Source organism: Phalangium opilio, unplaced genomic scaffold, assembly GCF_054372755.1.
Source record: "Phalangium opilio isolate 3A_F unplaced genomic scaffold, DU_Popi_V2 ptg000031l_1, whole genome shotgun sequence".
NCBI lineage: Eukaryota > Metazoa > Arthropoda > Arachnida > Opiliones > Phalangiidae > Phalangium > Phalangium opilio.
Window position 1 is genome coordinate 2884307 of NW_028324158.1, and position 15126 is coordinate 2899432.

General features: G+C 45.8%; 73 non-coding genes across 73 annotated transcripts; all 73 read left to right on the forward strand.

Moving 5' to 3' along the window:
• Positions 1 to 42: 42 nt before the first annotated feature.
• Positions 43 to 124, forward strand: TRNAL-CAG (transfer RNA leucine (anticodon CAG)). The gene has a single exon. It is a non-coding gene; the product is annotated as a tRNA-Leu (tRNA).
• Positions 125 to 194: 70 nt separating this feature from the next.
• TRNAL-UAG (transfer RNA leucine (anticodon UAG)) lies at positions 195 to 276 on the forward strand. Its single transcript has one exon. It is a non-coding gene; the product is annotated as a tRNA-Leu (tRNA).
• Positions 277 to 348: 72 nt separating this feature from the next.
• Positions 349 to 430, forward strand: TRNAL-CAG (transfer RNA leucine (anticodon CAG)). Its single transcript has one exon. It is a non-coding gene; the product is annotated as a tRNA-Leu (tRNA).
• Positions 431 to 500: 70 nt separating this feature from the next.
• TRNAP-AGG (transfer RNA proline (anticodon AGG)) lies at positions 501 to 582 on the forward strand. Its single transcript has one exon. It is a non-coding gene; the product is annotated as a tRNA-Pro (tRNA).
• A 70-nt stretch (positions 583 to 652) lies between these two features.
• Positions 653 to 734, forward strand: TRNAL-UAG (transfer RNA leucine (anticodon UAG)). Its single transcript has one exon. It is a non-coding gene; the product is annotated as a tRNA-Leu (tRNA).
• A 72-nt stretch (positions 735 to 806) lies between these two features.
• On the forward strand, positions 807 to 888 carry TRNAL-CAG (transfer RNA leucine (anticodon CAG)). Its single transcript has one exon. It is a non-coding gene; the product is annotated as a tRNA-Leu (tRNA).
• A 70-nt stretch (positions 889 to 958) lies between these two features.
• TRNAL-UAG (transfer RNA leucine (anticodon UAG)) lies at positions 959 to 1040 on the forward strand. The gene has a single exon. It is a non-coding gene; the product is annotated as a tRNA-Leu (tRNA).
• Positions 1041 to 1569: 529 nt separating this feature from the next.
• On the forward strand, positions 1570 to 1651 carry TRNAL-UAG (transfer RNA leucine (anticodon UAG)). Its single transcript has one exon. It is a non-coding gene; the product is annotated as a tRNA-Leu (tRNA).
• Positions 1652 to 1721: 70 nt separating this feature from the next.
• On the forward strand, positions 1722 to 1803 carry TRNAL-AAG (transfer RNA leucine (anticodon AAG)). Its single transcript has one exon. It is a non-coding gene; the product is annotated as a tRNA-Leu (tRNA).
• Positions 1804 to 2027: 224 nt separating this feature from the next.
• On the forward strand, positions 2028 to 2109 carry TRNAL-CAG (transfer RNA leucine (anticodon CAG)). The gene has a single exon. It is a non-coding gene; the product is annotated as a tRNA-Leu (tRNA).
• A 70-nt stretch (positions 2110 to 2179) lies between these two features.
• Positions 2180 to 2261, forward strand: TRNAL-AAG (transfer RNA leucine (anticodon AAG)). The gene has a single exon. It is a non-coding gene; the product is annotated as a tRNA-Leu (tRNA).
• A 375-nt stretch (positions 2262 to 2636) lies between these two features.
• On the forward strand, positions 2637 to 2718 carry TRNAL-AAG (transfer RNA leucine (anticodon AAG)). The gene has a single exon. It is a non-coding gene; the product is annotated as a tRNA-Leu (tRNA).
• Positions 2719 to 2790: 72 nt separating this feature from the next.
• TRNAL-CAG (transfer RNA leucine (anticodon CAG)) lies at positions 2791 to 2872 on the forward strand. The gene has a single exon. It is a non-coding gene; the product is annotated as a tRNA-Leu (tRNA).
• Positions 2873 to 3096: 224 nt separating this feature from the next.
• On the forward strand, positions 3097 to 3178 carry TRNAL-CAG (transfer RNA leucine (anticodon CAG)). The gene has a single exon. It is a non-coding gene; the product is annotated as a tRNA-Leu (tRNA).
• Positions 3179 to 3248: 70 nt separating this feature from the next.
• On the forward strand, positions 3249 to 3330 carry TRNAP-AGG (transfer RNA proline (anticodon AGG)). The gene has a single exon. It is a non-coding gene; the product is annotated as a tRNA-Pro (tRNA).
• Positions 3331 to 3400: 70 nt separating this feature from the next.
• TRNAL-UAG (transfer RNA leucine (anticodon UAG)) lies at positions 3401 to 3482 on the forward strand. The gene has a single exon. It is a non-coding gene; the product is annotated as a tRNA-Leu (tRNA).
• Positions 3483 to 3554: 72 nt separating this feature from the next.
• Positions 3555 to 3636, forward strand: TRNAL-CAG (transfer RNA leucine (anticodon CAG)). Its single transcript has one exon. It is a non-coding gene; the product is annotated as a tRNA-Leu (tRNA).
• Positions 3637 to 3706: 70 nt separating this feature from the next.
• On the forward strand, positions 3707 to 3788 carry TRNAL-UAG (transfer RNA leucine (anticodon UAG)). The gene has a single exon. It is a non-coding gene; the product is annotated as a tRNA-Leu (tRNA).
• Positions 3789 to 3860: 72 nt separating this feature from the next.
• Positions 3861 to 3942, forward strand: TRNAL-CAG (transfer RNA leucine (anticodon CAG)). The gene has a single exon. It is a non-coding gene; the product is annotated as a tRNA-Leu (tRNA).
• Positions 3943 to 4317: 375 nt separating this feature from the next.
• Positions 4318 to 4399, forward strand: TRNAL-UAG (transfer RNA leucine (anticodon UAG)). Its single transcript has one exon. It is a non-coding gene; the product is annotated as a tRNA-Leu (tRNA).
• A 70-nt stretch (positions 4400 to 4469) lies between these two features.
• TRNAL-AAG (transfer RNA leucine (anticodon AAG)) lies at positions 4470 to 4551 on the forward strand. Its single transcript has one exon. It is a non-coding gene; the product is annotated as a tRNA-Leu (tRNA).
• A 224-nt stretch (positions 4552 to 4775) lies between these two features.
• TRNAL-CAG (transfer RNA leucine (anticodon CAG)) lies at positions 4776 to 4857 on the forward strand. Its single transcript has one exon. It is a non-coding gene; the product is annotated as a tRNA-Leu (tRNA).
• Positions 4858 to 4927: 70 nt separating this feature from the next.
• On the forward strand, positions 4928 to 5009 carry TRNAL-AAG (transfer RNA leucine (anticodon AAG)). The gene has a single exon. It is a non-coding gene; the product is annotated as a tRNA-Leu (tRNA).
• A 375-nt stretch (positions 5010 to 5384) lies between these two features.
• TRNAL-AAG (transfer RNA leucine (anticodon AAG)) lies at positions 5385 to 5466 on the forward strand. The gene has a single exon. It is a non-coding gene; the product is annotated as a tRNA-Leu (tRNA).
• Positions 5467 to 5538: 72 nt separating this feature from the next.
• On the forward strand, positions 5539 to 5620 carry TRNAL-CAG (transfer RNA leucine (anticodon CAG)). Its single transcript has one exon. It is a non-coding gene; the product is annotated as a tRNA-Leu (tRNA).
• Positions 5621 to 5690: 70 nt separating this feature from the next.
• Positions 5691 to 5772, forward strand: TRNAL-UAG (transfer RNA leucine (anticodon UAG)). Its single transcript has one exon. It is a non-coding gene; the product is annotated as a tRNA-Leu (tRNA).
• Positions 5773 to 5844: 72 nt separating this feature from the next.
• TRNAL-CAG (transfer RNA leucine (anticodon CAG)) lies at positions 5845 to 5926 on the forward strand. The gene has a single exon. It is a non-coding gene; the product is annotated as a tRNA-Leu (tRNA).
• Positions 5927 to 5996: 70 nt separating this feature from the next.
• Positions 5997 to 6078, forward strand: TRNAP-AGG (transfer RNA proline (anticodon AGG)). The gene has a single exon. It is a non-coding gene; the product is annotated as a tRNA-Pro (tRNA).
• Positions 6079 to 6148: 70 nt separating this feature from the next.
• Positions 6149 to 6230, forward strand: TRNAL-UAG (transfer RNA leucine (anticodon UAG)). The gene has a single exon. It is a non-coding gene; the product is annotated as a tRNA-Leu (tRNA).
• Positions 6231 to 6302: 72 nt separating this feature from the next.
• On the forward strand, positions 6303 to 6384 carry TRNAL-CAG (transfer RNA leucine (anticodon CAG)). Its single transcript has one exon. It is a non-coding gene; the product is annotated as a tRNA-Leu (tRNA).
• Positions 6385 to 6454: 70 nt separating this feature from the next.
• TRNAL-UAG (transfer RNA leucine (anticodon UAG)) lies at positions 6455 to 6536 on the forward strand. The gene has a single exon. It is a non-coding gene; the product is annotated as a tRNA-Leu (tRNA).
• Positions 6537 to 7064: 528 nt separating this feature from the next.
• Positions 7065 to 7146, forward strand: TRNAL-UAG (transfer RNA leucine (anticodon UAG)). Its single transcript has one exon. It is a non-coding gene; the product is annotated as a tRNA-Leu (tRNA).
• A 70-nt stretch (positions 7147 to 7216) lies between these two features.
• On the forward strand, positions 7217 to 7298 carry TRNAL-AAG (transfer RNA leucine (anticodon AAG)). The gene has a single exon. It is a non-coding gene; the product is annotated as a tRNA-Leu (tRNA).
• Positions 7299 to 7522: 224 nt separating this feature from the next.
• TRNAL-CAG (transfer RNA leucine (anticodon CAG)) lies at positions 7523 to 7604 on the forward strand. Its single transcript has one exon. It is a non-coding gene; the product is annotated as a tRNA-Leu (tRNA).
• A 70-nt stretch (positions 7605 to 7674) lies between these two features.
• Positions 7675 to 7756, forward strand: TRNAL-AAG (transfer RNA leucine (anticodon AAG)). Its single transcript has one exon. It is a non-coding gene; the product is annotated as a tRNA-Leu (tRNA).
• Positions 7757 to 8131: 375 nt separating this feature from the next.
• TRNAL-AAG (transfer RNA leucine (anticodon AAG)) lies at positions 8132 to 8213 on the forward strand. The gene has a single exon. It is a non-coding gene; the product is annotated as a tRNA-Leu (tRNA).
• A 72-nt stretch (positions 8214 to 8285) lies between these two features.
• On the forward strand, positions 8286 to 8367 carry TRNAL-CAG (transfer RNA leucine (anticodon CAG)). Its single transcript has one exon. It is a non-coding gene; the product is annotated as a tRNA-Leu (tRNA).
• Positions 8368 to 8437: 70 nt separating this feature from the next.
• Positions 8438 to 8519, forward strand: TRNAL-UAG (transfer RNA leucine (anticodon UAG)). Its single transcript has one exon. It is a non-coding gene; the product is annotated as a tRNA-Leu (tRNA).
• A 72-nt stretch (positions 8520 to 8591) lies between these two features.
• Positions 8592 to 8673, forward strand: TRNAL-CAG (transfer RNA leucine (anticodon CAG)). The gene has a single exon. It is a non-coding gene; the product is annotated as a tRNA-Leu (tRNA).
• Positions 8674 to 8743: 70 nt separating this feature from the next.
• TRNAL-AAG (transfer RNA leucine (anticodon AAG)) lies at positions 8744 to 8825 on the forward strand. The gene has a single exon. It is a non-coding gene; the product is annotated as a tRNA-Leu (tRNA).
• Positions 8826 to 9200: 375 nt separating this feature from the next.
• TRNAL-AAG (transfer RNA leucine (anticodon AAG)) lies at positions 9201 to 9282 on the forward strand. Its single transcript has one exon. It is a non-coding gene; the product is annotated as a tRNA-Leu (tRNA).
• A 72-nt stretch (positions 9283 to 9354) lies between these two features.
• TRNAL-CAG (transfer RNA leucine (anticodon CAG)) lies at positions 9355 to 9436 on the forward strand. The gene has a single exon. It is a non-coding gene; the product is annotated as a tRNA-Leu (tRNA).
• Positions 9437 to 9506: 70 nt separating this feature from the next.
• Positions 9507 to 9588, forward strand: TRNAL-UAG (transfer RNA leucine (anticodon UAG)). Its single transcript has one exon. It is a non-coding gene; the product is annotated as a tRNA-Leu (tRNA).
• Positions 9589 to 9660: 72 nt separating this feature from the next.
• Positions 9661 to 9742, forward strand: TRNAL-CAG (transfer RNA leucine (anticodon CAG)). The gene has a single exon. It is a non-coding gene; the product is annotated as a tRNA-Leu (tRNA).
• A 70-nt stretch (positions 9743 to 9812) lies between these two features.
• TRNAP-AGG (transfer RNA proline (anticodon AGG)) lies at positions 9813 to 9894 on the forward strand. Its single transcript has one exon. It is a non-coding gene; the product is annotated as a tRNA-Pro (tRNA).
• Positions 9895 to 9964: 70 nt separating this feature from the next.
• Positions 9965 to 10046, forward strand: TRNAL-UAG (transfer RNA leucine (anticodon UAG)). The gene has a single exon. It is a non-coding gene; the product is annotated as a tRNA-Leu (tRNA).
• Positions 10047 to 10118: 72 nt separating this feature from the next.
• TRNAL-CAG (transfer RNA leucine (anticodon CAG)) lies at positions 10119 to 10200 on the forward strand. Its single transcript has one exon. It is a non-coding gene; the product is annotated as a tRNA-Leu (tRNA).
• Positions 10201 to 10270: 70 nt separating this feature from the next.
• On the forward strand, positions 10271 to 10352 carry TRNAL-UAG (transfer RNA leucine (anticodon UAG)). The gene has a single exon. It is a non-coding gene; the product is annotated as a tRNA-Leu (tRNA).
• A 70-nt stretch (positions 10353 to 10422) lies between these two features.
• Positions 10423 to 10504, forward strand: TRNAL-UAG (transfer RNA leucine (anticodon UAG)). Its single transcript has one exon. It is a non-coding gene; the product is annotated as a tRNA-Leu (tRNA).
• Positions 10505 to 10574: 70 nt separating this feature from the next.
• Positions 10575 to 10656, forward strand: TRNAL-AAG (transfer RNA leucine (anticodon AAG)). The gene has a single exon. It is a non-coding gene; the product is annotated as a tRNA-Leu (tRNA).
• A 70-nt stretch (positions 10657 to 10726) lies between these two features.
• TRNAL-UAG (transfer RNA leucine (anticodon UAG)) lies at positions 10727 to 10808 on the forward strand. Its single transcript has one exon. It is a non-coding gene; the product is annotated as a tRNA-Leu (tRNA).
• A 72-nt stretch (positions 10809 to 10880) lies between these two features.
• TRNAL-CAG (transfer RNA leucine (anticodon CAG)) lies at positions 10881 to 10962 on the forward strand. The gene has a single exon. It is a non-coding gene; the product is annotated as a tRNA-Leu (tRNA).
• A 70-nt stretch (positions 10963 to 11032) lies between these two features.
• TRNAL-AAG (transfer RNA leucine (anticodon AAG)) lies at positions 11033 to 11114 on the forward strand. Its single transcript has one exon. It is a non-coding gene; the product is annotated as a tRNA-Leu (tRNA).
• A 70-nt stretch (positions 11115 to 11184) lies between these two features.
• Positions 11185 to 11266, forward strand: TRNAL-UAG (transfer RNA leucine (anticodon UAG)). Its single transcript has one exon. It is a non-coding gene; the product is annotated as a tRNA-Leu (tRNA).
• Positions 11267 to 11336: 70 nt separating this feature from the next.
• On the forward strand, positions 11337 to 11418 carry TRNAL-AAG (transfer RNA leucine (anticodon AAG)). The gene has a single exon. It is a non-coding gene; the product is annotated as a tRNA-Leu (tRNA).
• Positions 11419 to 11488: 70 nt separating this feature from the next.
• On the forward strand, positions 11489 to 11570 carry TRNAL-UAG (transfer RNA leucine (anticodon UAG)). The gene has a single exon. It is a non-coding gene; the product is annotated as a tRNA-Leu (tRNA).
• Positions 11571 to 11640: 70 nt separating this feature from the next.
• On the forward strand, positions 11641 to 11722 carry TRNAL-AAG (transfer RNA leucine (anticodon AAG)). The gene has a single exon. It is a non-coding gene; the product is annotated as a tRNA-Leu (tRNA).
• A 221-nt stretch (positions 11723 to 11943) lies between these two features.
• Positions 11944 to 12025, forward strand: TRNAL-UAG (transfer RNA leucine (anticodon UAG)). The gene has a single exon. It is a non-coding gene; the product is annotated as a tRNA-Leu (tRNA).
• Positions 12026 to 12097: 72 nt separating this feature from the next.
• Positions 12098 to 12179, forward strand: TRNAL-CAG (transfer RNA leucine (anticodon CAG)). Its single transcript has one exon. It is a non-coding gene; the product is annotated as a tRNA-Leu (tRNA).
• A 70-nt stretch (positions 12180 to 12249) lies between these two features.
• TRNAL-AAG (transfer RNA leucine (anticodon AAG)) lies at positions 12250 to 12331 on the forward strand. The gene has a single exon. It is a non-coding gene; the product is annotated as a tRNA-Leu (tRNA).
• Positions 12332 to 12552: 221 nt separating this feature from the next.
• On the forward strand, positions 12553 to 12634 carry TRNAL-UAG (transfer RNA leucine (anticodon UAG)). Its single transcript has one exon. It is a non-coding gene; the product is annotated as a tRNA-Leu (tRNA).
• A 72-nt stretch (positions 12635 to 12706) lies between these two features.
• TRNAL-CAG (transfer RNA leucine (anticodon CAG)) lies at positions 12707 to 12788 on the forward strand. Its single transcript has one exon. It is a non-coding gene; the product is annotated as a tRNA-Leu (tRNA).
• A 70-nt stretch (positions 12789 to 12858) lies between these two features.
• TRNAL-UAG (transfer RNA leucine (anticodon UAG)) lies at positions 12859 to 12940 on the forward strand. The gene has a single exon. It is a non-coding gene; the product is annotated as a tRNA-Leu (tRNA).
• Positions 12941 to 13010: 70 nt separating this feature from the next.
• TRNAL-AAG (transfer RNA leucine (anticodon AAG)) lies at positions 13011 to 13092 on the forward strand. Its single transcript has one exon. It is a non-coding gene; the product is annotated as a tRNA-Leu (tRNA).
• Positions 13093 to 13164: 72 nt separating this feature from the next.
• TRNAL-CAG (transfer RNA leucine (anticodon CAG)) lies at positions 13165 to 13246 on the forward strand. Its single transcript has one exon. It is a non-coding gene; the product is annotated as a tRNA-Leu (tRNA).
• A 70-nt stretch (positions 13247 to 13316) lies between these two features.
• On the forward strand, positions 13317 to 13398 carry TRNAL-UAG (transfer RNA leucine (anticodon UAG)). The gene has a single exon. It is a non-coding gene; the product is annotated as a tRNA-Leu (tRNA).
• A 375-nt stretch (positions 13399 to 13773) lies between these two features.
• On the forward strand, positions 13774 to 13855 carry TRNAL-AAG (transfer RNA leucine (anticodon AAG)). Its single transcript has one exon. It is a non-coding gene; the product is annotated as a tRNA-Leu (tRNA).
• A 72-nt stretch (positions 13856 to 13927) lies between these two features.
• Positions 13928 to 14009, forward strand: TRNAL-CAG (transfer RNA leucine (anticodon CAG)). Its single transcript has one exon. It is a non-coding gene; the product is annotated as a tRNA-Leu (tRNA).
• Positions 14010 to 14079: 70 nt separating this feature from the next.
• Positions 14080 to 14161, forward strand: TRNAL-UAG (transfer RNA leucine (anticodon UAG)). The gene has a single exon. It is a non-coding gene; the product is annotated as a tRNA-Leu (tRNA).
• A 72-nt stretch (positions 14162 to 14233) lies between these two features.
• Positions 14234 to 14315, forward strand: TRNAL-CAG (transfer RNA leucine (anticodon CAG)). Its single transcript has one exon. It is a non-coding gene; the product is annotated as a tRNA-Leu (tRNA).
• Positions 14316 to 14385: 70 nt separating this feature from the next.
• TRNAL-AAG (transfer RNA leucine (anticodon AAG)) lies at positions 14386 to 14467 on the forward strand. Its single transcript has one exon. It is a non-coding gene; the product is annotated as a tRNA-Leu (tRNA).
• A 377-nt stretch (positions 14468 to 14844) lies between these two features.
• On the forward strand, positions 14845 to 14926 carry TRNAL-CAG (transfer RNA leucine (anticodon CAG)). The gene has a single exon. It is a non-coding gene; the product is annotated as a tRNA-Leu (tRNA).
• A 70-nt stretch (positions 14927 to 14996) lies between these two features.
• On the forward strand, positions 14997 to 15078 carry TRNAL-AAG (transfer RNA leucine (anticodon AAG)). Its single transcript has one exon. It is a non-coding gene; the product is annotated as a tRNA-Leu (tRNA).
• Positions 15079 to 15126: the final 48 nt, after the last annotated feature.

Consider the following 15126-nt stretch of genomic DNA (forward strand, 5'->3'; position numbering starts at 1 on the left):
GAAGCTCTTGCTTATTTGTCTTAGTTGACGAGTGTTTGTCCAGGTAGAGTGGCCGAGTGGTCTAAGGCGCTGGTTTCAGGTACCAGTCTCTTCGGAGGCGTGGGTTCGAATCCCACCTTAATCACACTCATGCATTTTCTTAGTTTAATAACATGAAGCTCTTGCATATTTGTCTGAGTTGACAAGTGTGTTCAGGTAGAGTGGCCGAGCTGTCTAAGGCGCTGGTTTTAGGCACCAGTCTCTTCGGAGGCGTGGGTTCGAATCCCACCTCTATCAGACTCATGCATTTTGTTAGTTTAATAACATGAAGCTCTTGCTTATTTGTCTTAGTTGACGAGTGTTTGTCCAGGTAGAGTGGCCGAGTGGTCTAAGGCGCTGGTTTCAGGTACCAGTCTCTTCGGTGGCGTGGGTTCGAATCCCACCTCTATCAGACTCATGCATTTTCTTAGTTTAATAACATGAAGCTCTTGCTTATTTGTCAGAGTTGACAAGTGTGTTCAGGTAGAATGGCCGAGTGGTCTAAGGCGCTGGTTTAGGGCACCAGTCTCTTCGGAGGCGTGGGTTCGAATCCCACCTCTATCAGACTCATGCATTTTCTTAGTTTAATAACATGAAGCTCTTGCTTATTTGTCTGAGTTGACAAGTGTGTTAAGGTAGAGTGGCCGAGTGGTCTAAGGCGCTGGTTTTAGGCACCAGTCTCTTCGGAGGCGTGGGTTCGAATCCCACCTTTATCAGACTCATGCATTTTGTTAGTTTAATAACATGAAGCTCTTGCTTATTTGTCTTAGTTGACGAGTGTTTGTCCAGGTAGAGTGGCCGAGTGGTCTAAGGCGCTGGTATCAGGTACCAGTCTCTTCGGAGGCGTGGGTTCGAATCCCACCTCTATCACACTCATGCATTTTCTTAGTTTAATAACATGAAGCTCTTGCTTATTTGTCTGAGTTGACAAGTGTGTTAAGGTAGAGTGGCCGAGTGGTCTAAGGCGCTGGTTTTAGGCACCAGTCTCTTCGGAGGCGTGGGTTCGAATCCCACCTCTATCAGACTCATGCATTTTGTTAGTTTAATAACATGAAGCTCTTGCTTATTTGTCTTAGTTGACGAGTGTTTGTCCAGGTAGAGTGGCCGAGTGGTCTAAGGCGCTGGTATCAGGTACCAGTCTCTTCGGAGGCGTAGGTTCGAATCCCAGCTCTATCAGACGCATGCATTTTCATAGTTTAATAACATGAAGCTCTTGCTTATTTGTCTTAGTTGACCAGTGTTTGTCCAGAAAGAGTGGACGAGTGGTCTAAGGCGCCGGTTTCAGGTACCAGTCTCTTCGGAGGCGTGGTTTCGAAACTCACCTCTATCAGTCTGTTGTGTTTTTAAGAATTTTAAAGTGAAGATTTTGCTTAATAGACTGAGTTTACTTTTGCTTTCAGGTAGAGTGGCCGAGTGGTCTGAGGCGCTGGTTTTAGGCACCGGTCTCTTCGATGGCGTGGATTCGAATCCCACCTCTATCAGACTCATGCATTTTGTTAGTTTAATAACATGAAGCTTTTGCTTATTTGTCTTAGTTGACTTGTGTGTTCAGGTAGAGTGGCCGAGTGGTCTAAGGCGCTGGTTTTAGGCACCGGTCTCTTCGATGGCGTGGGTTCGAATCCCACCTCTATCAGACTCATGCATTTTGTTAGTTTAATAACATGAAGCTTTTGCTTATTTGTCTTAGTTGACGTGTGTGTTCAGGTAGAGTGGCCGAGTGGTCTAAGGCGCTGGTTTAAGGCACCAGTCTCTTCGGAGGCGTGGGTTCGAATCCCACCTTTATCACACTCATGCATTTTCTTAGTTTAATAACATGAAGCTCTTCCTTATTTGTCTGAGTTGACAAGTGTGTTCAGGTAGAGAGGCCGAGCTGTCTAAGGCGCTGGTTTTAGGCACCAGTCTCTTCGGAGGCGTGGGTTCGAATCCCACCTCTATCAGACTCATGCATTTTGTTAGTTTAATAACATGAAGCTCTTGCTTATTTGTCTTAGTTGACGAGTGTTTGTCCAGGTAGAGTGGCCGAGTGGTCTAAGGCGCTGGTTTCAGGTACCAGTCTCTTCGGAGGCGTGAGTTCGAATCCCACCTCTATCAGACTCATGCATTTTCTTAGTTTAATAACATGAAGCTCTTGCTTATTTGTCAGAGTTGACAAGTGTGTTGAGGTAGAGTGGCCGAGTGGTCTAAGGCGCTGGTTTAAGGCACCAGTCTCTTCGGAGGCGTAGGTTCGAATCCCACCTCTATCAGACGCATGCATTTTCATAGTTTAATAACATGAAGCTCTTGCTTATTTGTCTTAGTTGACCAGTGTTTGTCCAGGAAGAGTGGACGAGTGGTCTAAGGCGCCGGTTTCAGGTACCAGTCTCTTCGGAGGCGTGGTTTCGAAACTCACCTCTATCAGTCTGTTGTGTTTTTAAGATTTTTAAAGTGAAGATTTTGCTTAATAGACTGAGTTTACTTTTGCTTTCAGGTAGAGTGGCCGAGTGGTCTGAGGCGCTGGTTTTAGGCACCGGTCTCTTCGATGGCGTGGATTCGAATCCCACCTCTATCAGACTCATGCATTTTGTTAGTTTAATAACATGAAGCTTTTGCTTATTTGTCTTAGTTGACGTGTGTGTTCAGGTAGAGTGGCCGAGTGGTCTAAGGCGCTGGTTTAAGGCACCAGTCTCTTCGGAGGCGTGGGTTCGAATCCCACTTCTATCAGACTCATGCATTTTGTTAGTTTAATAACATGAAGCTCTTGCTTATTTGTCTTAGTTGACGAGTTTTTGTCCAGGTAGAGTGGCCGAGTGGTCTAAGGCGCTGGTTTCAGGTACCAGTCTCTTCGGAGGCGTGGGTTCGAATCCCACCTTAATCACACTCATGCATTTTCTTAGTTTAATAACATGAAGCTCTTGCTTATTTGTCTGAGTTGACAAGTGTGTTCAGGTAGAGTGGGAGAGCTGTCTAAGGCGCTGGTTTTAGGCACCAGTCTCTTCGGAGGCGTGGGTTCGAATCCCACCTCTATCAGACTCATGCATTTTGTTAGTTTAATAACATGAAGCTCTTGCTTATTTGTCTTAGTTGACGAGTGTTTGTCCAGGTAGAGTGGCCGAGTGGTCTAAGGCGCTGGTTTCAGGTACCAGTCTCTTCGGAGGCGTGGGTTCGAATCCCACCTCTATCAGACTCATGCAATTTCTTAGTTTAATAACATGAAGCTCTTGCTTATTTGTCAGAGTTGACAAGTGTGTTCAGGTAGAATGGCCGAGTGGTCTAAGGCGCTGGTTTAGGGCACCAGTCTCTTCGGAGGCGTGGGTTCGAATCCCACCTCTATCAGACTCATGCATTTTCTTAGTTTAATAACATGAAGCTCTTGCTTATTTGTCTGAGTTGACAATTGTGTTAAGGTAGAGTGGCCGAGTGGTCTAAGGCGCTGGTTTTAGGCACCAGTCTCTTCGGAGGCGTGGGTTCGAATCCCACCTTTATCAGACTCATGCATTTTGTTAGTTTAATAACATGAAGCTCTTGCTTATTTGTCTTAGTTGACGAGTGTTTGTCCAGGTAGAGTGGCCGAGTGGTCTAAGGCGCTGGTATCAGGTACCAGTCTCTTCGGAGGCGTGGGTTCGAATCCCACCTCTATCACACTCATGCATTTTCTTAGTTTAATAACATGAAGCTCTTGCTTATTTGTCTGAGTTGACAAGTGTGTTAAGGTAGAGTGGCCGAGTGGTCTAAGGCGGTGGTTTTAGGCACCAGTCTCTTCGGAGGCGTGGGTTCGAATCCCACCTCTATCAGACTCATGCATTTTGTTAGTTTAATAACATGAAGCTCTTGCTTATTTGTCTTAGTTGACGAGTGTTTGTCCAGGTAGAGTGGCCGAGTGGTCTAAGGCGCTGGTATCAGGTACCAGTCTCTTCGGAGGCGTAGGTTCGAATCCCACCTCTATCAGACGCATGCATTTTCATAGTTTAATAACATGAAGCTCTTGCTTATTTGTCTTAGTTGACCAGTGTTTGTCCAGAAAGAGTGGACGAGTGGTCTAAGGCGCCGGTTTCAGGTACCAGTCTCTTCGGAGGCGTGGTTTCGAAACTCACCTCTATCAGTCTGTTGTGTTTTTAAGAATTTTAAAGTGAAGATTTTGCTTAATAGACTGAGTTTACTTTTGCTTTCAGGTAGAGTGGCCGAGTGGTCTGAGGCGCTGGTTTTAGGCACCGGTCTCTTCGATGGCGTGGATTCGAATCCCACCTCTATCAGACTCATGCATTTTGTTAGTTTAATAACATGAAGCTTTTGCTTATTTGTCTTAGTTGACGTGTGTGTTCAGGTAGAGTGGCCGAGTGGTCTAAGGCGCTGGTTTTAGGCACCGGTCTCTTCGATGGCGTGGGTTCGAATCCCACCTCTATCAGACTCATGCATTTTGTTAGTTTAATAACATGAAGCTTTTGCTTATTTGTCTTAGTTGACGTGTGTGTTCAGGTAGAGTGGCCGAGTGGTCTAAGGCGCTGGTTTAAGGCACCAGTCTCTTCGGAGGCGTGGGTTCGAATCCCACCTTTATCACACTCATGCATTTTCTTAGTTTAATAACATGAAGCTCTTCCTTATTTGTCTGAGTTGACAAGTGTGTTCAGGTAGAGAGGCCGAGCTGTCTAAGGCGCTGGTTTTAGGCACCAGTCTCTTCGGAGGCGTGGGTTCGAATCCCACCTCTATCAGACTCATGCATTTTGTTAGTTTAATAACATGAAGCTCTTGCTTATTTGTCTTAGTTGACGAGTGTTTGTCCAGGTAGAGTGGCCGAGTGGTCTAAGGCGCTGGTTTCAGGTACCAGTCTCTTCGGAGGCGTGGGTTCGAATCCCACCTCTATCAGACTCATGCATTTTCTTAGTTTAATAACATGAAGCTCTTGCTTATTTGTCAGAGTTGACAAGTGTGTTCAGGTAGAGTGGCCGAGTGGTCTAAGGCGCTGGTTTAAGGCACCAGTCTCTTCGGAGGCGTAGGTTCGAATCCCACCTCTATCAGACGCATGCATTTTCATAGTTTAATAACATGGAGCTCTTGCTTATTTGTCTTAGTTGACCAGTGTTTGTCCAGGAAGAGTGGACGAGTGGTCTAAGGCGCCGGTTTCAGGTACCAGTCTCTTCGGAGGCGTGGTTTCGAAACTCACCTCTATCAGTCTGTTGTGTTTTTAAGAATTTTAAAGTGAAGATTTTGCTTAATAGACTGAGTTTACTTTTGCTTTCAGGTAGAGTGGCCGAGTGGTCTGAGGCGCTGGTTTTAGGCACCGGTCTCTTCGATGGCGTGGATTCGAATCCCACCTCTATCAGACTCATGCATTTTGTTAGTTTAATAACATGAAGCTTTTGCTTATTTGTCTTAGTTGACGTGTGTGTTCAGGTAGAGTGGCCGAGTGGTCTAAGGCGCTGGTTTAAGGCACCAGTCTCTTCGGAGGCGTGGGTTCGAATCCCACCTCTATCAGACTCATGCATTTTGTTAGTTTAATAACATGAAGCTCTTGCTTATTTGTCTTAGTTGACGAGTTTTTGTCCAGGTAGAGTGGCCGAGTGGTCTAAGGCGCTGGTTTCAGGTACCAGTCTCTTCGGAGGCGTGGGTTCGAATCCCACCTTAATCACACTCATGCATTTTCTTAGTTTAATAACATGAAGCTCTTGCTTATTTGTCTGAGTTGACAAGTGTGTTCAGGTAGAGTGGCCGAGCTGTCTAAGGCGCTGGTTTTAGGCACCAGTCTCTTCGGAGGCGTGGGTTCGAATCCCACCTCTATCAGACTCATGCATTTTGTTAGTTTAATAACATGAAGCTCTTGCTTATTTGTTTTAGTTGACGAGTGTTTGTCCAGGTAGAGTGGCCGAGTGGTCTAAGGCGCTGGTTTCAGGTACCAGTCTCTTCGGAGGCGTGGGTTCGAATCCCACCTCTATCAGACTCATGCAATTTCTTAGTTTAATAACATGAAGCTCTTGCTTATTTGTCAGAGTTGACAAGTGTGTTCAGGTAGAATGGCCGAGTGGTCTAAGGCGCTGGTTTAGGGCACCAGTCTCTTCGGAGGCGTGGGTTCGAATCCCACCTCTATCAGACTCATGCATTTTCTTAGTTTAATAACATGAAGCTCTTGCTTATTTGTCTGAGTTGACAAGTGTGTTAAGGTAGAGTGGCCGAGTGGTCTAAGGCGCTGGTTTTAGGCACCAGTCTCTTCGGAGGCGTGGGTTCGAATCCCACCTTTATCAGACTCATGCATTTTGTTAGTTTAATAACATGAAGCTCTTGCTTATTTGTCTTAGTTGACGAGTTTTTGTCCAGGTAGAGTGGCCGAGTGGTCTAAGGCGCTGGTATCAGGTACCAGTCTCTTCGGAGGCGTGGGTTCGAATCCCACCTCTATCACACTCATGCATTTTCTTAGTTTAATAACATGAAGCTCTTGCTTATTTGTCTGAGTTGACAAGTGTGTTAAGGTAGAGTGGCCGAGTGGTCTAAGGCGCTGGTTTTAGGCACCAGTCTCTTCGGAGGCGTGGGTTCGAATCCCACCTCTATCAGACTCATGCATTTTGTTAGTTTAATAACATGAAGCTCTTGCTTATTTGTCTTAGTTGACGAGTGTTTGTCCAGGTAGAGTGGGCGAGTGGTCTAAGGCGCTGGTATCAGGTACCAGTCTCTTCGGAGGCGTAGGTTCGAATCCCACCTCTATCAGACGCATGCATTTTCATAGTTTAATAACATGAAGCTCTTGCTTATTTGTCTTAGTTGACCAGTGTTTGTCCAGAAAGAGTGGACGAGTGGTCGTAGGCGCCGGTTTCAGGTACCAGTCTCTTCGGAGGCGTGGTTTCGAAACTCACCTCTATCAGTCTGTTGTGTTTTTAAGAATTTTAAAGTGAAGATTTTGCTTAATAGACTGAGTTTACTTTTGCTTTCAGGTAGAGTGGCCGAGTGGTCTGAGGCGCTGGTTTTAGGCACCGGTCTCTTCGATGGCGTGGATTCGAATCCCACCTCTATCAGACTCATGCATTTTGTTAGTTTAATAACATGAAGCTTTTGCTTATTTGTTTAGTTGACGTGTGTGTTCAGGTAGAGTGGCCGAGTGGTCTAAGGCGCTGGTTTTAGGCACCGGTCTCTTCGATGGCGTGGGTTCGAATCCCACCTCTATCAGACTCATGCATTTTGTTAGTTTAATAACATGAAGCTTTTGCTTATTTGTCTTAGTTGACGTGTGTGTTCAGGTAGAGTGGCCGAGTGGTCTAAGGCGCTGGTTTAAGGCACCAGTCTCTTCGGAGGCGTGGGTTCGAATCCCACCTTTATCACACTCATGCATTTTCTTAGTTTAATAACATGAAGCTCTTCCTTATTTGTCTGAGTTGACAAGTGTGTTCAGGTAGAGAGGCCGAGCTGTCTAAGGCGCTGGTTTTAGGCACCAGTCTCTTCGGAGGCGTGGGTTCGAATCCCACCTCTATCAGACTCATGCATTTTGTTAGTTTAATAACATGAAGCTCTTGCTTATTTGTCTTAGTTGACGAGTGTTTGTCCAGGTAGAGTGGCCGAGTGGTCTAAGGCGCTGGTTTCAGGTACCAGTCTCTTCGGAGGCGTGGGTTCGAATCCCACCTCTATCAGACTCATGCATTTTCTTAGTTTAATAACATGAAGCTCTTGCTTATTTGTCAGAGTTGACAAGTGTGTTCAGGTAGAGTGGCCGAGTGGTCTAAGGCGCTGGTTTAAGGCACCAGTCTCTTCGGAGGCGTAGGTTCGAATCCCACCTCTATCAGACGCATGCATTTTCATAGTTTAATAACATGGAGCTCTTGCTTATTTGTCTTAGTTGACCAGTGTTTGTCCAGGAAGAGTGGACGAGTGGTCTAAGGCGCCGGTTTCAGGTACCAGTCTCTTCGGAGGCGTGGTTTCGAAACTCACCTCTATCAGTCTTTTGTGTTTTTAAGAATTTTAAAGTGAAGATTTTGCTTAATAGACTGAGTTTACTTTTGCTTTCAGGTAGAGTGGCCGAGTGGTCTGAGGCGCTGGTTTTAGGCACCGGTCTCTTCGATGGCGTGGATTCGAATCCCACCTCTATCAGACTCATGCATTTTGTTAGTTTAATAACATGAAGCTTTTGCTTATTTGTCTTAGTTGACGTGTGTGTTCAGGTAGAGTGGCCGAGTGGTCTAAGGCGCTGGTTTAAGGCACCAGTCTCTTCGGAGGCGTGGGTTCGAATCCCACCTCTATCAGACTCATGCATTTTGTTAGTTTAATAACATGAAGCTCTTGCTTATTTGTCTTAGTTGACGAGTTTTTGTCCAGGTAGAGTGGCCGAGTGGTCTAAGGCGCTGGTTTCAGGTACCAGTCTCTTCGGAGGCGTGGGTTCGAATCCCACCTTTATCACACTCATGCATTTACTTAGTTTAATAACATGAAGCTCTTGCTTATTTGTCTGAGTTGACAAGTGTGTTCAGGTAGAGTGGCCGAGCTGTCTAAGGCGCTGGTTTTAGGCACCAGTCTCTTCGGAGGCGTGGGTTCGAATCCCACCTCTATCAGACTCATGCATTTTGTTAGTTTAATAACATGAAGCTCTTGCTTATTTGTCTTAGTTGACGAGTGTTTGTCCAGGTAGAGTGGCCGAGTGGTCTAAGGCGCTGGTTTCAGGTACCAGTCTCTTCGGAGGCGTGGGTTCGAATCCCACCTCTATCAGACTCATGCATTTTCTTAGTTTAATAACATGAAGCTCTTGCTTATTTGTCAGAGTTGACAAGTGTGTTCAGGTAGAGTGGCCGAGTGGTCTAAGGCGCTGGTTTAAGGCACCAGTCTCTTCGGAGGCGTAGGTTCGAATCCCACCTCTATCAGACGCATGCATTTTCATAGTTTAATAACATGAAGCTCTTGCTTATTTGTCTTAGTTGACCAGTGTTTGTCCAGGAAGAGTGGACGAGTGGTCTAAGGCGCCGGTTTCAGGTACCAGTCTCTTCGGAGGCGTGGTTTCGAAACTCACCTCTATCAGTCTGTTGTGTTTTTAAGAATTTTAAAGTGAAGATTTTGCTTAATAGACTGAGTTTACTTTTGCTTTCAGGTAGAGTGGCCGAGTGGTCTGAGGCGCTGGTTTTAGGCACCGGTCTCTTCGATGGCGTGGATTCGAATCCCACCTCTATCAGACTCATGCATTTTGTTAGTTTAATAACATGAAGCTTTTGCTTATTTGTCTTAGTTGACGTGTGTGTTCAGGTAGAGTGGCCGAGTGGTCTAAGGCGCTGGTTTAAGGCACCAGTCTCTTCGGAGGCGTGGGTTCGAATCCCACCTCTATCAGACTCATGCATTTTGTTAGTTTAATAACATGAAGCTCTTGCTTATTTGTCTTAGTTGACGAGTTTTTGTCCAGGTAGAGTGGCCGAATGGTCTAAGGCGCTGGTTTCAGGTACCAGTCTCTTCGGAGGCGTGGGTTCGAATCCCACCTTTATCACACTCATGCATTTTCTTAGTTTAATAACATGAAGCTCTTGCTTATTTGTCTGAGTTGACAAGTGTGTTCAGGTAGAGTGGCCGAGCTGTCTAAGGCGCTGGTTTTAGGCACCAGTCTGTTCGGAGGCGTGGGTTCGAATCCCACCTCTATCAGACTCATGCATTTTGTTAGTTTAATAACATGAAGCTCTTGCTTATTTGTCTTAGTTGACGAGTGTTTGTCCAGGTAGAGTGGCCGAGTGGTCTAAGGCGCTGGTTTCAGGTACCAGTCTCTTCGGAGGCGTGGGTTCGAATCCCACCTCTATCAGACTCATGCATTTTCTTAGTTTAATAACATGAAGCTCTTGCTTATTTGTCAGAGTTGACAAGTGTGTTCAGGTAGAGTGGCCGAGTGGTCTAAGGCGCTGGTTTAGGGCACCAGTCTCTTCGGAGGCGTGGGTTCGAATCCCACCTCTATCAGACTCATGCATTTTCTTAGTTTAATAACATGAAGCTCTTGCTTATTTGTCTGAGTTGACAAGTGTGTTAAGGTAGAGTGGCCGAGTGGTCTAAGGCGCTGGTTTTAGGCACCAGTCTCTTCGGAGGCGTGGGTTCGAATCCCACCTTTATCAGACTCATGCATTTTGTTAGTTTAATAACATGAAGCTCTTGCTTATTTGTCTTAGTTGACGAGTGTTTGTCCAGGTAGAGTGGCCGAGTGGTCTAAGGCGCTGGTATCAGGTACCAGTCTCTTCGGAGGCGTGGGTTCGAATCCCACCTCTATCACACTCATGCATTTTCTTAGTTTAATAACATGAAGCTCTTGCTTATTTGTCTGAGCTGACAAGTGTGTTCAGGTAGAGTGGCCGAGTGGTCTAAGGCGCTGGTTTTAGGCACCAGTCTCTTCGGAGGCGTGGGTTCGAATCCCACCTCTATCAGACTCATGCATTTTGTTAGTTTAATAACATGAAGCTCTTGCTTATTTGTCTGAGTTGACGTGTGTGTTCAGGTAGAGTGGCCGAGTGGTCTAAGGCGCTGGTTTTAGGCACCGGTCTCTTCGATGGCGTGGGTTCGAATCCCACCTCTATCAGTCTCATGCATTTTGTTAGTTTAATAACATGAAGCTTTTGCTTATTTGTCTTAGTTGACGTGTGTGTTCAGGTAGAGTGGCCGAGTGGTCTAAGGCGCTGGTTTAAGGCACCAGTCTCTTCGGAGGCGTGGGTTCGAATCCCACCTCTATCAGACTCATGCATATTCTTAGTTTAATAACATGAAGCTCTTGCTTATTTGTCTGAGTTGACAAGTGTGTTAAGGTAGAGTGGCCGAGTGGTCTAAGGCGCTGGTTTTAGGCACCAGTCTCTTCGGAGGCGTGGGTTCGAATCCCACCTTTATCAGACTCATGCATTTTGTTAGTTTAATAACATGAAGCTCTTGCTTATTTGTCTTAGTTGACGAGTGTTTGTCCAGGTAGAGTGGCCGAGTGGTCTAAGGCGCTGGTATCAGGTACCAGTCTCTTCGGAGGCGTGGGTTCGAATCCCACCTCTATCACACTCATGCATTTTCTTAGTTTAATAACATGAAGCTCTTGCTTATTTGTCTGAGTTGACAAGTGTGTTCAGGTAGAGTGGCCGAGTGGTCTAAGGCGCTGGTTTAAGGCACCAGTCTCTTCGGAGGCGTGGGTTCGAATCCCACCTCTATCAGACTCATGCATATTCTTAGTTTAATAACATGAAGCTCTTGCTTATTTGTCTGAGTTGACGTGTGTGTTCAGGTAGAGTGGCCGAGTGGTCTAAGGCGCTGGTTTTAGGCACCAGTCTCTTCGGAGGCGTGGGTTCGAAACCGACCTCTATCAGACTCAAGCATTTTCTTAGTTTAATAACATGAAGCTCTTGCTTATTTGTCTGAGTTGACAAGTGTGTTCAGGTAGAGTGGCCGAGTGGTCTAAGGCGCTGGTTTAAGGCAACAGTCTCTTCGGAGGCGTGGGTTCGAATCCCACCTCTATCAGACTCATGCATTTTCTTAGTTTAATAACATGAAGCTCTTGCTTATTTGTCTGAGTTGACAAGTGTGTTAAGGTAGAGTGGCCGAGTGGTCTAAGGCGCTGGTCTTAGGCACCAGTCTCTTCGGAGGCGTGGGTTCGAATCCCACCTCTATCAGACTCATGCATTTTGTTAGTTTAATAACATGAAGCTTTTGCTTATTTGTCTTAGTTGACGTGTGTGTTCAGGTAGAGTGGCCGAGTGGTCTAAGGCGCTGGTTTAAGGCACCAGTCTCTTCGGAGGCGTGGGTTCGAATCGCACCTCTATCAGACTCATGCATTTTCTTAGTTTAATAACATGAAGCTCTTGCTTATTTGTCTGAGTTGACAGGTGTGTTCAGGTAGAGTGGCCGAGTGGTCTAAGGCGCTGGTTTCAGGTACCAGTCTATTCGGAGGCGTAGGTTCGAATCTCACCCCTATCAGTCTGTTGTGTTTGTAAGAATTTTAAAGTGAAGATTTTGTTTAGTAGACTGAGTTTACTTTTGTTTTCAGGTAGAGTGGCCGAGTGGTCTAAGGCGCTGGTTTTAGGCACCGGTCTCTTCGATGGCGTGGATTCGAATCCCACCTCTATCAGACTCATGCATTTTCTTAGTTTAATAACATGAAGCTCTTGCTTATTTGTCTTAGTTGACGAGTTTTTGTCCAGGTAGAGTGGCCGAGTGGTCTAAGGCGCTGGTTTCAGGTACCAGTCTCTTCGGAGGCGTGGGTTCGAATCCCATCTCTATCAGACGCATGCATTTTCATAGTTTAATAACATGAAGCTCTTGCTTATTTGTCTGAGTTAAAAAGTGTGTTCAGGTAGAGTGGCTGAGTGGTCAGAGGCGCTGGTTTAAGGCACCAGTCTCTTCGGAGGCGTGGGTTCGAATCCCACCTCTATCAGAGTCATGCATTATCTTAGTTTAATAACATGAAGCTCTTGCTTATTTGTCTGAGTTGAAAAGTGTGTTCATTTAGAGTGGCCGTGTGGTCTAAGGTGCTGGTTTCAGGTACCAGTCTCTTCAGGGGCGTGGTTTCGAATCTCACCTCTATCAGTCTGTTGTGTTTTTAAGAATTTTAAAGTGAAGATTTTGCTTAATAGACTGAGTTTACTTTTGTTTTCAGGTAGAGTGGCCGAGTGGTCTAAGGCGCTGGTTTTAGGCACCGGTCTCTTCGAAGGCGTGGGTTCGAATCCCACCTCTATCAGACTCATGCATTTTGTTAGTTTAATAACATGAAGCTCTTGCTTATTTGTCTTAGTTGACGAGTTTTTGTCCAGGTAGAGTGGCCGAGTGGTCTAAGGCGCTGGTTTCAGGTACCAGTCTCTTCGGAGGCGTGGGTTCGAATCCCACCTTTATCACACTCATGCATTTTCTTAGTTTAATAACATGAAGCTCTTGCTTATTTGTCTGAGTTGACAAGTGTGTTCAGGTAGAGTGGCCGAGCTGTCTAAGGCGCTGGTTTTAGGCACCAGTCTCTTCGGAGGCGTGGGTTCGAATCCCACCTCTATCAGACTCATGCATTTTGTTAGTTTAATAACATGAAGCTTTTGCTTATTTGTCTTAGTTGACGTGTGTGTTCAGGTAGAGTGGCCGAGTGGTCTAAGGCGCTGGTTTAAGGCACCAGTCTCTTCGGAGGCGTGGGTTCGAATCCCACCTCTATCAGACTCATGCATTTTGTTAGTTTAATAACATGAAGCTCTTGCTTATTTGTCTTAGTTGACGAGTTTTTGTCCAGGTAGAGTGGCCGAGTGGTCTAAGGCGCTGGTTTCAGGTACCAGTCTCTTCGGAGGCGTGGGTTCGAATCCCACCTTTATCACACTCATGCATTTTCTTAGTTTAATAACATGAAGCTCTTGCTTATTTGTCTGAGTTGACAAGTGTGTTCAGGTAGAGTGGCCGAGCTGTCTAAGGCGCTGGTTTTAGGCACCAGTCTCTTCGGAGGCGTGGGTTCGAATCCCACCTCTATCAGACTCATGCATTTTGTTAGTTTAATAACATGAAGCTCTTGCTTATTTGTCTTAGTTGACGAGTGTTTGTCCAGGTAGAGTGGCCGAGTGGTCTAAGGCGCTGGTTTCAGGTACCAGTCTCTTCGGAGGCGTGGTTTCGAAACTCACCTCTATCAGTCTTTTGTGTTTTTAAGAATTTTAAAGTGAAGATTTTGCTTAATAGACTGAGTTTACTTTTGCTTTCAGGTAGAGTGGCCGAGTGGTCTGAGGCGCTGGTTTTAGGCACCGGTCTCTTCGATGGCGTGGATTCGAATCCCACCTCTATCAGACTCATGCATTTTGTTAGTTTAATAACATGAAGCTTTTGCTTATTTGTCTTAGTTGACGTGTGTGTTCAGGTAGAGTGGCCGAGTGGTCTAAGGCGCTGGTTTAAGGCACCAGTCTCTTCGGAGGCGTGGGTTCGAATCCCACCTCTATCAGACTCATGCATTTTGTTAGATTAATAACATGAAGCTCTTGCTTATTTGTCTTAGTTGACGAGTTTTTGTCCAGGTAGAGTGGCCGAGTGGTCTAAGGCGCTGGTTTCAGGTACCAGTCTCTTCGGAGGCGTGGGTTCGAATCCCACCTTTATCACACTCATGCATTTTCTTAGTTTAATAACATGAAGCTCTTGCTTATTTGTCTGAGTTGACAAGTGTGTTCAGGTAGAGTGGCCGAGCTGTCTAAGGCGCTGGTTTTAGGCACCAGTCTCTTCGGAGGCGTGGGTTCGAATCCCACCTCTATCAGACTCATGCATTTTGTTAGTTTAATAACATGAAGCTCTTGCTTATTTGTCTTAGTTGACGAGTGTTTGTCCAGGTAGAGTGGCCGAGTGGTCTAAGGCGCTGGTTTCAGGTACCAGTCTCTTCGGAGGCGTGGGTTCGAATCCCACCTCTATCAGACTCATGCATTTTCTTAGTTTAATAACATGAAGCTCTTGCTTATTTGTCAGAGTTGACAAGTGTGTTCAGGTAGAGTGGCCGAGTGGTCTAAGGCGCTGGTTTAAGGCACCAGTCTCTTCGGAGGCGTAGGTTCGAATCCCACCTCTATCAGACGCATGCATTTTCATAGTTTAATAACATGAAGCTCTTGCTTATTTGTCTTAGTTGACCAGTGTTTGTCCAGGAAGAGTGGACGAGTGGTCTAAGGCGCCGGTTTCAGGTACCAGTCTCTTCGGAGGCGTGGTTTCGAAACTCACCTCTATCAGTCTGTTGTGTTTTTAAGAATTTTAAAGTGAAGATTTTGCTTAATAGACTGAGTTTACTTTTGCTTTCAGGTAGAGTGGCCGAGTGGTCTGAGGCGCTGGTTTTAGGCACCGGTCTCTTCGATGGCGTGGATTCGAATCCCACCTCTATCAGACTCATGCATTTTCTTAGTTTAATAACATGAAGCTCTTGCTTATTTGTCTTAGTTGACGAGTTTTTGTCCAGGTAGAGTGGCCGAGTGGTCTAAGGCGCTGGTTTCAGGTACCAGTCTCTTCGGAGGCGTGGGTTCGAATCCCATCTCTATCAGACGCATGCATTTTCATAGTTTAATAACATGAAGCTCTTGCTTATTTGTCTGAGTTAAAAAGTGTGTTCAGGTAGAGTGGCTGAGTGGTCAGAGGCGCTGGTTTAAGGCACCAGTCTCTTCGGAGGCGTGGGTTCGAATCCCACCTCTATCAGAGTCATGCATTATCTTAGTTTAATAACATGAAGCTCTTGCTTATTTG